Source organism: Schistocerca nitens, chromosome 8 (genome assembly GCF_023898315.1).
Source record: "Schistocerca nitens isolate TAMUIC-IGC-003100 chromosome 8, iqSchNite1.1, whole genome shotgun sequence".
Lineage (NCBI taxonomy): Eukaryota > Metazoa > Arthropoda > Insecta > Orthoptera > Acrididae > Schistocerca > Schistocerca nitens.
In genome coordinates, this window is record NC_064621.1 from 132,483,763 (window position 1) to 132,490,401 (window position 6,639).

Sequence of the window (6,639 nt, forward strand, 5' to 3'; positions counted from 1 at the left end):
AACACAGACACTAAACTTATTTCAGTGAACAGAGACGTTAATGAACGAACGGACAGATCATAACTTTGCGAAAATAAAGAAATTAAAATTTTCGATTGTCAGAAGATTTGACCCAAGGACCTCTCGCTCCGCAGCTGCTCACGCTAACCACGGGACCACTGCGCTGCAGAGCTACCGTCAGCCTTGATGTTGCCTATCTTACGCATGGACTACTCAGTTTGTATATTTTGCTTATTTTTTCATAGTTTCACACAACTTCTTCCTGTTTTCTCGATTTATCTGTGTTCTGTTTTTCAAGGCCTATCCAGTGTGCCAACTTATATCTAAATCTGAGGGGGGTGCGATGGGGAGGTTCCCTTGTTAGTAGATGCAGGGATACTTTTTATGCTGTAGCTATGCTTTACTTCGCGAAGATGTAAGAGGAGTAGCGGTCATGATTCGTAGTGCTTCAGTCAACCCGTTGATTCCTTGATGGGAAGTAAAAGGCTGTCTTCCTTTATAGTGGAGGCTATGTCCCTAATAGAGTTGAAGGTAGTCATGCAGTTACTGACAGGAGATGTGTTACCTTACATCAGGCAACTAAATCTAACAATTTCTTACGCTTTCATTTTGATCTATAGCACCTCGTTATATCGCTGATCATACGTGACAGTGACGACATGCAAACATACTAATGTCATTTTCGGCGCACCCACAATGCAGTAGTAAGAATCACCTTCCTGGTATGTGAAAGTAAATACCGTGATTAAAATTCGAAGCTTAACACACAAATGAAGTAGGTCAACCATACGCAGCAGGAAGTGATCCGAAAGAACAACGACTTCGTCATTAGGTAATTAAAAGTATCGACAGATTAGTAATAGTTTGCATTTCATACATTGGTTTCTTTTTTTCCTTACATTCTACAGGATAACATTGCTTGATGGTATTGTGGTAATAGTCAGTACTTTTAGCAATCTCAGTGGAAATGCACGTGTGTGTGGAGGGACACACTGGGACTGCCAGAAGTGCAAATGGCTCTGAGCACTATGGGACATAACTTCTGAGGTCATCAGTCCTCTAGAACTTAGAACTGCTTAAACCTAACTAACCTAAGGACAACACACACATCTATTCCTGAGGCAGGATTCGAACCTGCTACCGTAGCGGTCGCGCGTTTTCGGACTGTAGCGCCTAGAACCTCCCGACCACCCCGGGCGCGCCAGAAGTGAGAGTTCAGTCCAATAGTTAATATACACTCCTGGAAATTGAAATAAGAACACCGTGAATTCATTGTCCCAGGAAGGGGAAACTTTATTGACACATTCCTGAGGTCAGATACATCACATGATCACACTGACAGAACCACAGGCACATAGACACAGGCAACAGAGCATGCACAATGTCGGCACTAGTACAGTGTATATCCACCTTTCGCAGCAATGCAGGCTGCTATTCTCCCATGCAGACGATCGTAGAGATGCTGGATGTAGTCCTGTGGAACGGCTTGCCATGCCATTTCCACCTGGCGCCTCAGTTGGATCAGCGTTCGTGCTGGACGTGCAGACCGCGTGAGACGACGCTTCATCCAGTCCCAAACATGCTCAATGGGGGACAGATCCGGAGATCTTGCTGGCCAGGGTAGTTGACTTACACCTTCTAGAGCACGTTGGGTGGCACGGGTTACATGCGGACGTGCATTGTCCTGTTGGAACAGCAAGTTCCCTTGCCGGTCTAGGAATGGTAGAACGATGGGTTCGATGACGGTTGGGATGTACCGTGCACTATTCAGTGTCCCCTCGACGATCACCAGTGGTGTACGGCCAGTGTAGGAGATCGCTCCCCACACCATGATGCCGGGTGTTGGCCCTGTGTGCCTCGGTCGTATGCAGTCCTGATTGTGGCGCTCACCTGCACGGCGCCAAACACGCATACGACCATCATTGGCACCAAGGCAGAAGCGACTCTCATCGCTGAAGACGACACGTCTCCATTCGTCCCTCCATTCACGCCTGTCGCGACACCACTGGAGGCGGGCTGCACGATGTTGGGGCGTGAGCGGAAGACGGCCTAACGGTGTGCGGGACCGTAGCCCAGCTTCATGGAGACGGTTGCGAATGGTCCTCGCCGATACCCCAGGAGCAACAGTGTCCCTAATTTGCTGGGAAGTGGCGGTGCGGTCCCCTACGGCACTGCGTAGGATCCTACGGTCTTGCCGTGCATCCGTGCGTCGCTGCGGTCCGGTCCCAGGTCGACGGGCACGTGCACCTTCCGCCGACCACTGGCGACAACATCGATGTACTGTGGAGACCTCACGCCCCACGTGTTGAGCAATTCGGCGGTACGTACACCCGGCCTCCCGCATGCCCACTATACGCCCTCGCTCAAAGTCCGTCAACTGCACATACGGTTCACGTCCACGCTGTCGCGGCATGCTACCAGTGTTAAAGACTGCGATGGAGCTCCGTATGCCACGGCAAACTGGCTGACACTGACGGCGGCGGTGCACAAATGCTGCGCAGCTAGCGCCATTCGACGGCCAACACCGCGGTTCCTGGTGTGTCCGCTGTGCCGTGCGTGTGATCATTGCTTGTACAGCCCTCTCGCAGTGTCCGGAGCAAGTATGGTGGGTCTGACACACCGGTGTCAATGTGTTCTTTTTTCCATTTCCAGGAGTGTAGATGCGCACAGAAGGCGCCGCAAGACGTGTTTCCTCATCGCAATGGCTTCGATCACGTAAATAATGTGAATCATTCTATAAAAATAAAATAAAAACTATAGCGTATTACAGAAAACAGCCAGTACTCTGCGACATATTTGAAAACAAGAAGCAAAAATAATTCTCTGGAGTACTGAAAGACACAATATACACAATGTGATCAAAAGTATCCGGGCACCTGGCTGACAATGACTTACAAGTTCGTGGTGCACTCCATCAGTAATGCTGGAATTGAATGTGGTAGTGGCCGAACCTTAGCGTTGATGATAGCTTTCACTCTCGGAGGAATAGGTTCAATCAGGTTTTGGAAGGTTTCTTGGGGAATGGCAGCCCATTCTTCACTGCACTGAGGAGAGATATAGGTGTCGGAAGGTGAGGCCTAGCACGAAGACGGCGCTCCAAAACATACAAAAAGTGTTCTATAGGATTCAGGTCAGGACACTGTGCATTCCAGTCCATTACAGGAATGTTACTATCGTGTAACCACTCCGCCACAGGCCGTGCGTTATGAACAGGTGCTCCATCGTGTTGAAAGATGCAGTCGCCATCCCCGAATTGCTCTTCAACAGTGGGAAGCAAGAAGGCGCTTAAGACATCGGTGCAAGCCCCCTCCTTGAAAAACATGATTACACCATAACACCGCCGTCTCCTACTGTTGGCACTACACGCTCTGGCAGATGACGTTCACCGGGCATTCGCCTTACCCACATTGTCTACCGTGATTCGTCACTCCGCACGTTTATCCACTGTTCAATCGTCCAATCTTAATGCTTATTACACCAAGCGAGGCGTCGTTTGACATTTACCGGAGAGATGTGTGGCTTATGAGCAGCCGCTCAACCATGAAATCCAAGTTTCCTCACCTCCTGCCTAAATTTCATAGTAGTTGAATTGGATCCCGACGCAGTTTGTAATTCCTGTGTTGTGGTCTGGACAGATGTCTGCCTATTACAGAGTACGTCCCTCTTCAACTGTTGTCCGCAGCTCGTGGTCGTGCGGTAGCGTTCTCGCTTCCCACGCCCGGGTTCCCGGGTTCGATTCCCGGCGGAGTCAGGGATTTTCTCTGCCTCGTGATGACTGGGTGTTGTGTGATGTCCTTAGGTTAGTTAGGTTTAAGTAGTTCTAAGTTCTAGGGGACTGATGACCATAGATGTTTAGTCCCATAGCGCTCAGAGCCATTTGAACCATCTTCAACTGTTGGTAGTCTCTGTCAGTCAACAGACGAGGTCGGCCTGTACGATTTTGTGCTGTACGTGTCCCTTCACGTTTCCACTTCACTATCACATCGGAAACAGTGGACTTAGGGATGTTTAGGAGCGTGGAAATCTCGTGTACAGTCGTGTGACACAAGTGACAAACGATCACCTGACCACGTTCGAAGCCCGTGAGTTCCGCGGAGCGCCCCACATGCTTTCTCGCGATGTCTGATAACTGTTGGAGGCAGCACAATGCACCTAATATGAAAAGCGTATGTTTTTGTGAGTGTCCGGATACTTTTAAACATATAGAGTAGTAATTGTTACCAGCCAACCATAAACAAAAATTACTCGTTTATTCAGCTTTGTGCTTGATTCATCGCAAACTCCGTGGATTCCAGGCACATAAACTAAATTGAGTTCTAGTATTTACCGACAACTCCAACGAAGATTATCTGTCAATGAACGGTTTCTGGCAAACAGTTCATTTCAGATAAACGCGGGAATGTTTTACATCAAGGCGCTACCATAAGGTGTCCTGTCCATTTATTTAAACTAGCAATAGACTTTTAGATATTCAACAGCAACTACAACAGCCTTAATTTAAATGGTGCATTTATTTCTCTCGAACGTGAGAAGTCCGTTACAGACTTTCAGGAAGGGACAAAATCAATAGCAGCGTCGGAAATGAACTCGGGGGATGTACATGCCACAACAGAGGAGACCAGTCTAAAACCTTCTCAGCGTGGTGAAAATATCTGCGCGCGCGCGCGCGTGTGTGTGTGTGTGTGTGTGTGTGTGTGTGTGTGTGTGTGTGTGTGTGTGTGTGCGTGCGAGCGCATGCGTGCATGTGTGTGTGTGTGTGTGTGTGTGTGTGTGTGTGTGTGTGTGCGTTCGTGCGTATGTGCGTTTTCGATAGGAACTTCGCGAACTTCTGCAGTCGATCCCATCTTTTCGTCAAGTTGTGCCATAAAATTTCTTCCTCCCCAATCCGATTCAGTATCTCTTCATCAGTTATTCGCATTACTCATCTACTCTTTAATATTCTTGTGTATCATCGCTATTTATCTGCCACGGTTCATTTATATACGAGGCTACATTCCATACAAATATCCTGGGAAAGAAACTAAACTCCTCCCGTGCAGGCCATGAAGGCCCAAAGGTACCGACTGACCGCCGTGTCATCCTCAGCTCACAGCCGTCACTGGATGCGAATATGGAAGGGCATGTGGTCAGCACAACGCTCTCCTGGCCGTATGTCAGTTTCCGAGACCGGAGCCGCTATTTCTCTATCAAGTAGCTCCTCAGTTTGCCTCACAAGGGCTGAGTGCACCCCGCTTGCCCTCAGCGCTCGGCAGACCGGATGGTAACCCACACAAGTGCTAGCCCAGCCCGACAGCGCTTAACTTCGGTGATCTGACGGGAACCGGTGTTACCGCTGCGGCAAGGCCGTTGGCTATCCTGGAAAAAGACTTCCTAAGAATTACATTTATATTCCACAGTAACAGTTTTATCTTTTTTAGAAATACATTTGTTGATTTTTCAGCATGCAGTTCATATTCTTACTTCTTGCCTAACATGTGCTGGCAAAAATTGCAAAACTCATTTACTGCATTGTTAATGCAATTTCCTCAACACCTCGTTTTATTTTTGCCTATTTTAATGTTATTATCTCTTTTCAGGACACTATCTGCTTACTTCAGTTTCTCCTACAAGTCATTTTCCGTTTGTCAGAGAATTTCAATGTCATCAGCAAACCCCAAATTTTTAATTTGTTCCCTCTCCACTGTAATTCCATTTCCAATTTTTTCCTTGTTTTTCTTTATTGCCTGCTCAGTATGCAGATCGAGTAACAACAGAGATAGGCTATGAACCTGTCTCACTCCCTTCTCAACCACTGTTTCCTCTTCATTATACTCGATACTTAAAACTGCCATATCAGTTTTCCCGTATGCTAAAGCAGGTTTGTATATACATAGAAAAATGCAATTTCTTTAATTGTAAGGGTGTACCTCTCCTCACATTATATTTCGTTGGATCCTGAAGGCTGACAAGCTATTAGCCATTCACTACTTTCGCTATTGAAACAGACTCAGTAAACTGTATTCCACAATGCTCTTATAACTCTTTTCGTTAGATGAAATCCACTTGTCATGTTTTAGTGAGAGGTCACCGACTTCCAGCCACTGATTCTACCGTCGTTTCGTTTCTGGTGTGAAGTAATGGATTCTCTTCCCGCCCAGAGTAAGACATGTGTGTACAAAACTAAGCGGTGAAATTTTTAAAACGGCCTCGATATTCGTTTCCGCACATGCTTTAGGTGGACACTCAACCAATGCGGCAGCCATCTCGTGGTAAGCTTTGACATAGTTATTTATCCATGCCTTCAGATACTGTCGTCAATTTTAGGTTATATTTGCTTAGGATTCACACCATTTGTAACAATTCAGATCGTGCTTAAGGAAATTACGGCCACATTTTAATTTCGTCAGCAGCTTAATAAGCGTTAAAAACGAAGAAGTAGACCCTTTAGCAAACGTTACCATCTGTTCACCTTGCCCTTGTACCGTGTGACATTCTTAGAAACATTATATTTAAATGCCTTTTTAAAACATTGTTTCAAGTTTTTCCTATCAATGAACTGAAGAGCAAGCTAATGTTACGATGCATTTTTCAGCTTAAGTGTCACCTACTACCAGGTTTTTCATGGCACCAGACTTATTTGATTAAAGTAGCACTGTAAGG

General features: G+C 46.7%; 1 pseudogene; it reads right to left on the reverse strand.

The window, feature by feature from the left end:
* Nucleotides 1-5,233: 5,233 nt before the first annotated feature.
* LOC126199962 (5S ribosomal RNA) lies at nucleotides 5,234-5,351 on the reverse strand (annotated as a pseudogene).
* Nucleotides 5,352-6,639: the final 1,288 nt, after the last annotated feature.